Below are 7,886 nucleotides of genomic sequence, written 5' to 3' on the forward strand. Positions count from 1 at the left end.
TGTTAGTTCAGTCACAGATGATAAATGGACTGCTCCGCTGTTAGTCAATGGGACATTGGTAACATTTAAAATTGACACAGGGGCCAAAGCTAACTTGATCAATGAGAAGGATTTCAAGGCACTGACTGAGAAGCCTAGAAGATTTACAGAGAAAGTCACGCCGCTGAGGGCCTACAATAACCAGCCAATACAAACAAAAGGTGGATGCAGACTTAAAGTGACAGCAAAAGGCAAACAGCATAACATTTTGTTCACCATCGTGCCTGATGGACACGAGTCACTTTTAGGAGATAAAACATCTGAGTACTTGGGACTAGTAAAGAGGATCTATCAGATTAATACTGACACCATGAAAGAAGCCAAACAAGGCAAAAGACTGGAACACCAAGGGCATGAAGGAAGTTCAGACATTATCAGTAAATTTCCTTCAGTCTTCAAAGGACATGGAACATTGCCTTACACCTACAAAATCCAGCTCAAGGATGATGCCGTGCCTGTGGTGCATGCCCCAAGAAGAGTGCCTGCTCCATTACGGACAAGTTTGAAAAAAGAGCTTGAAAGAATGACTCAAATGGGTGTCATTGAACGAGTGGAAGAGCCCACAGACTGGGTGAACTCTATCACTTGTGTCAAGAAAAAGAATACAGGTGCTTTAAGAGTCTGCCTTGATCCCAAAGATCTAAATGAAAACATTAAAAGAGAGCATTATCAGATCCCTAAGAGAGAGGAAATAATGAGTGAAATGGCAGGAGCTAAGTTTTTTAGCAAACTGGATGCATCACATGGATTTTGGCAGCTGAGGCTAGACCCAGAAAGCAGCAGGTACACTACCTTTAACACACCATTTGGGCGTTACTGTTTCTTGAGGCTCCCATTTGGAATTAAATCAGCACCAGAGATCTTCCACAGGGCAATGGAGTCCCTGATGGAAGGGCTGGAAGGCACCAGAGTCTACATAGATGACCTTGTAGTCTGGGGAAATACAAGGCAACAATATGATGAAAGGCTGGAGAAACCTTTGTGGAGAGTTAACAAGAATGGACTTAAATTGAATAGAGACAAGTGCCTCTTTGGTGTTTCAGAGATGACCTTTTTGGGAGATAAGGTTACAAGTGAAGGGGTGGAACCTGATCAGTCAAAGGTACAAGCCATATTGGATATGCCAGCACCCACTGACAAAAAAGGTGTCTTGCGAGCAATGGGGATGATCAACTTTCTGGGTAAGTTCATTCCTAATCTTACCTCCCTAGACAGCATGCTTAAGGGAGCTGCTACAGCACAACACAGTGTTCAAGTGGACGGCCCGGCATGAGAAAGAGTGGAAAAAATTGAAGGAAACTGTAACTACAGAGCCGGTCCTGACATTCTTTGATCTATCAAAGCCAACAAAAATTTCAACAGATGCCTCAAAAGATGGCTTGGGAGCAGTTCTGCTCCAAAGGAACAAAGACAAGTGGCAACCTGTAGCATATGCGTCCAGATCAATGACAGAAACTGAACAACGCTATGCTCAAATTGAAAAAGAGACTTTGGGCTTAGTGTTTGGGTGTGGAAAATTTCACATCTATGTATATGGATTACCAACCTTTACAGCAGAGATTGATCACAAACCTCTCATATCGATCAGAAAAAAGAACCTCAACGACATGTCACCCAGAATTCAGTGCATGATGATGGTGTTGCAGCGCTATGATTTTGAGCTGATCTACACGCCTGGGAAATATATCATACTCGCGGATGCATTATCCATTATTACTTCCACAGCATGTCTTTTATCCTGTCTTCCTTCTCTCACCCCAACCGGTCGCAGCAGATGGCCGCCCCTCCCTGAGCCTGGTTCTGCCGGAGGTTTCTTCCTGTTAAAAGGGAGTTTTTCCTTCCCACTGTTGCCAAAATGCTTGCTCATAGGGGGTCATATGATTGTTGGGTTTTTCTCTGTATCTATGAAGCGCCTTGAGGCGACTTTTGTTGTGATTTGGCGCTATATAAATAAAATTGAATTGAATTGAATTGAATTGAATTGAATTGAATTGAATTGAATTGAATTGAATTATCCCGAGCGCCAGCACCAAGTGGTGACAGGTTAGTCAGCACTACAGCCGAGGAGGCTGAAACACATTTAAACATGGTAACTGCTTCACTCCCAACATCAGATGTCATGTTGCAGCAAATTGTCCAGGAGACGGCAAAAGATCCAATGCTACAGAAAGTATTCCACCATATACAGAATGGGTGGTCAAAAGGAGTCTGTCCAGGGTTCTACTCTGTGCGAGCTGATTTATGCGTGGCTAATGGGATGGTGCTGAGACAAAACCAGATTGTCATTCCTCAATCTATGCGGAAGGACATGCTTCAGCGTATCCATGAAGGACATCTCGGAGTGGAGAAATGTAAAAGGAGAGCGAGAGAAGCAGTTTACTGGCCAGGTATCAACAGGGATATTGAAGAGATGATACAGAAATGTGAAACATGTCTCAAACATCACTACAAACAAACAAAAGAGCCAATGCTGGCAGCAGATCTACCCACTGAACCATGGCAAAAGGTAGGCACGGATTTATTTCATCTGGATGGCAAGGACTATGTTTTGGTGATTGACTACTATTCTAATTATCCAGAAGTGGCACAGCTTTCCAGTACATCAGCACAGTCAGTCATCACACACATGAAGGGCTTTTTTGCCAGACATGAAATTCCACAGTGTGTCATCAGTGACAATGGTCCACAATATGACTGTAGAGAATTTAGTGACTTTGCAAAACAATATGGATTTCAACATATCACCTCTAGTCCCTTGTATCCCCAAGCGAATGGACAGGCAGAAAAAGGAGTCCAAATAGTAAAGAGATTCAAAAAAGCAAGAGACAGTAAGACCGACCCTTACCTGGCTCTGCTAAGCTACAGAGCTTCATCCCTGGAGTGTGGGGCATCACCTGCTGAGCTACTCATGCATCGCAAGCTCCGCACCACACTTCCACACATTTCCAAGGAAAATGACAATGCACATGACAACAAGCTGACTGACAAAAGGATGAAACTCAAGCACAGACAGAAAAGGAACTATGACAAAACTGCAAGGCGTCTAGAACCGCTTCAGGAAAGAGATGTTGTGAGGATTGCAGGTCCAGATTTCTGGGATAAAAAAGCAACAGTTCTCAGCAAAGTAGGGCCCAGATTGTTTGCTGTTCAGACAGAGAATGGACAAGTGTTAAGAAGAAACCGGAGAAGTCTGTTAAAGACACAGGATGTTAAACATCAGGACACAGAGACTGGAACTGAACAACGAGGTGCTAACCCTGTTGAGCACCACAGTGAGCCTCCTTCACCTTCCCCAATGTCTGAGATACTGAGAAGGTCTACCAGACCTAAGAAAGCCACAGAGAGGCTCATAGAACAAGTGTGAACTGTTGTGGTAAAGAATTGTTAAAACAAAATAAATCACAAGTAAATAAAGGATAATATTTCATTTAGAATAGTAATTGTTCACACGTACTTGAGACTGCTGAGTTATAATGTGTTATTGACTGTTCAAGTTGTCAAAGGTGAAGAGTTTTAATGTGCTTGAGGGCTGTATGGGACTCATTTGGTTCATTCTGGAAAATGTAAGGTATACATTTGGATTTATTTTGTTTGACTTGTGCTACAACTTTTGGTTAAAAAAAAACACTACTGAATGTAGTTTGTTGCACAATTTATAACATGTTGAATGTTAGACATGAATGTTCAGATGTTACAGAGTAACAGTTCTCTTCGGAATTGTGGTTATTATAACACCAACCTGTTTGGAAAGGGGATGTAATGATAGCTGCTATTGTTGAAGCTACCCACAGGGGGCGTTCTGGAATCAATAAGATATACAGAATAGAAGAAGAAAGTGATCGCTGTAGAAAAACAATAAACAACTAGCTGAAGCTAGCACCAGGAGAAATTCTTGATGTTTTATTCATAGAGGAATAAGAACATTACAGTCACTAGGCCCAGGATCTTCCAGCAGCCACTAGGCCCAGGATCCTCCAACAGCCACTAGGCCCAGGATCTTCCAGCAGCCACTAGGCCCAGGCTCTTTCAGCAGCCACCAGGCCCAGGACCCTCCTGCTGCCACCAGGCCCAGGACCCTCCTGCAGCCACTAGGCCCAGGATCCTCCAACAACCACTAGGCCCAGGCTCTTCCAGCAGCCATTGATCCCAGGCTCTTCCAGCAGCCACCAGGCCCAGGACCCTCCTGCTGCCACCAGGCCCAGGACCCTCCTGCAGCCACTAGGCCCAGGATCCTCCAACAACCACTAGGCCCAGGCTCTTCCAGCAGCCACTAGGCCCAGGATCCTGCAGCAGCCACTAGGCCCAGGCTCTTCCAGCAGCCACTAGGCCCAGGCTCTTCCAGCAGCCACTAGGCCCAGGATCCTCCAACAGCCACTAGGCCCAGGATCCTCCATTAACCACTGGGCCCAGGCTCCTCTAGCAAGGCACCGACAAGTAAATCGACAGTGACTTCAACGGGCCATCACAAGGTAATACCAATCTCACCATTTTCAAAATGCTGCCTAAAAAAGCAAACCCAGGAGTTGAAGAGGAGTTGGAGGAGATTAGGAAATCGCTTAATTTCATGTCTGATGAACTGAGCAAAGTGGCTAAACAACAAGGTATGCTACATGACCTAATGGATGAAAGAAAACAACTAAAAAACTTGATAAAGGAGAAGGACAAGAAAATAGACGACTTGGAACGGCGAATCGAAAACCTTGAACAATACACAAGAATGGATGATTTAGTCATAAGTGACTGGAGACGCAACACCGAACCTACGCCAGAGTAACAGCTGGCGGAGGTAAAGACAGTGAAGATGCCCCGGTAGAGGAGCTGCAAACACTTGAACAGCAAGTGATAAAATTCCTTCAAATGAAGAATGTAAGTATTCAAAGCCATCATATCGCAGCATGCCACACGCCCCCCAGAAAAGACAGTAAAACAAAGCCAGCAATTATTCTTCGGTTTGTGAGTCGCAAAACAAAGATTGAGTTACTGAAACAGGGAAAGAAGCTAAAAGGGACCGGTGTGTATTTAAATGAACATTTAACGAAAAAGACTGCTGAAATTGCAAGACAGGCACGCAACCTGAAAAATCAAAATAAGATACAAGCAACATGGACGAGGAACTGCAAAGTAATGATAAGACTAAATGGCACTCCCGAAGAAGCGAAAGTTGTGATGATAAGAGAACTCAAAGACTTAGAGCAATATAAATAATCAGGAATCAGCTATGGAATCTATTGGAAAAGTGATGATTGGATAATGAACAATGGGTATGGAAAGTGTTTCTGGCCACATGGCTCAAAAAACAATGGAAACAACAACAACAAAAACAAAAAACACATAAATGACAAGTTTGGACACAGATTATAGGTTTCCATTCAGAGATATTGAAGAGGAAGACTTTGATTATGAAAAGGACTGTCAAGGAAGTTATTTTGCCACACATGCTGAGAAAACGAACTTCAAAACGTTTAACTATGCAGAGCACAACATGCATAACCCTGAAAGTAACATTGACCCAGATAACCACTTCTACAATAACAGCAATAATACTTGTGAGTACTATACAGACGACCAATTCAATATGAATATTAAAATGGCAAATGCATTGTCGGTCATACATTTCAATAGTAGAAGCCTGTATACATTTTTTTTTTAAATTACAGAATGTTTAAGTAAGTTAAAAAAGTTTAATATAATTGCAATATCAGAAACATGGCTCGATAATGAGAAAGTTAGTGAAATGGGAGTGGAAGGATACAAATTATTTACAATGAACAGGGTGAATAAAAAAAGGAGGCGGTGTTGCTTTATATGTAGATAAAGTTTTGAAATGTAGTCTGATTGAATGTATGTCAAGCACCATAGATAACATATTGGAATGTGTTACTATTGAAATCCATGTTGAAAAAGCTAGCAATATAATTATGAGTTGCATCTATAGGACACCAGGATCATGCCTTGAGACATTCAATGAAAAACTTGCTGCTATGTTCAGCAACCTAAATGATAAAAAAGTGCAAATAATTTGTGGTGATTTTAATATAGATTTGCTAAACCCAAATGGACATCAGAAAACAACAGATTTCATCAATACAATGTATAGTAACTCCCTTTTCCCTGTAATTATAAAACCAAGTAGAATAACAATTGATACAGCTACATTGATAGATAATATATTCACGAATAAAATTGACTATGAAATAGTAGGTGGACTTCTTATAACTGATATAAGCAATCATCTTCCTGTTTTTGCAATTTTTCAAAATTATTTTGGGATTAAAACTAAACAAAAGAATCAAACATTTGATATGATACGACATAGAACAACAAGAGCCATTGCTGCCCTCCAGGTGGACTTAAAGGAACACAATTGGAATGAGGTTTTTGCAAATGAAGATTCAAATAGTGCATATGATGCATTCCTATCAACTGTAATTTCACTATATGAAAAACATTGTCCTTTAATGAAAATCACTAGAAAGCATCACAGATCAATAATTTAATTTAGCAAAAGAAATTCCAGAGTCAAGAAATAATAACGACCTAAATAAACGTATTACTCAGAATGTGTCCTCCATGTTTATTGGTGCTGTAACTCATAGAGAAATAATTAACATTGTGAAAACATTTAAAAATAAAAAGTCCACCGAGTGTTTTGGTATTGACATGATATTAGTTAAAAGTATTATAGAATATATAGTTCAACCTTTCGCATACATTTGTAATCTGTCCTTTCGAACTGGTGTGTTTCCCTCACAAATGAAAATAGCAAAAGTTATTCCAATCCATAAAAACGGAGAGAGATGTCAGTTTACCAATTACAGGCCAATATCACTACTCCCACAGTTCTCAAAAATTTTAGAAAAGTTATTTGTTAATAGACTTGATAAATATATTGAGAAGCATAATCTTCTAAGTGATAACCAATATGGCTTTAGAGCGAAAAGGTCCACTTCGATGGCAGTGATGGAACTTGTAGAAGGGATATCTAATGCAATAGATAATAAGGAATATACTGTTGGTGTTTGACTTAAAAAAGGTGTTTGATACAATTGATCATTCTATATTAATGAATAAACTAGAGAGATATGGCATAAGAGGGATAGCATGAAAGGTTACCTGGATGACAGATGTCAATATGTTGAAATCAACAATGTAAAATCTAAGCAGTTGAAGGTAACTTGTGGTGTTCCTCAGGGCTCTGTGCTGGGCCCTAAATTATTCATATTATATATAAATTACATATGTAGAGTTTCCAAACTGTTAAAATGTGTATTGTTTGCTGATGATACCACTCTGTATTGCTCAGGTAAAAACCTAGAACAGCTTCTGACTACAGTGGAAAAGGAGTTTAAATATATTTAAAAAACTGGTTTGATATAAATAAGTTATCGTTAAATATAAAGAAAACAAAATTGATTATTTCTGGCACTAGACAAATGAAAAATGTATCTAAAATCAGGGTTAATGGAATTGAAATTGAAAGAGTGTATGAAAATAAATTTCTTGGAGTGATAATTGATGATAAGCTGAGTTGGAAGTCTCATATAAACCATGTGAAAACAAAAATGTTAAAAACCATTGCTATTGTCTACAAAACAAAGCATGTCCTGAACAAGAAATACTTACTTTATTGTACTCTGTTGCTTCCATATATGACTTATTGTCTAGAGATATGGGGTAATGCATATAAAACAAATACTCTTCCTATTTTCAAGTTCCAAAAAAGAGCTATAAGAATTATAAATCAAACTATATAGAACCAACTAATATTTTGTTTATTAATCTGAATAACCTGAAATTTTGTGATTTAGTTGAATATAAAATGGCACAGATAATGTATAAAGCACAAA

The sequence above is a fragment of the Neolamprologus brichardi genome, chromosome 15 (assembly GCF_056152115.1).
Source record: "Neolamprologus brichardi isolate AB-2024 chromosome 15, ASM5615211v1, whole genome shotgun sequence".
Classification (NCBI taxonomy): Eukaryota; Metazoa; Chordata; class Actinopteri; order Cichliformes; family Cichlidae; genus Neolamprologus; species Neolamprologus brichardi.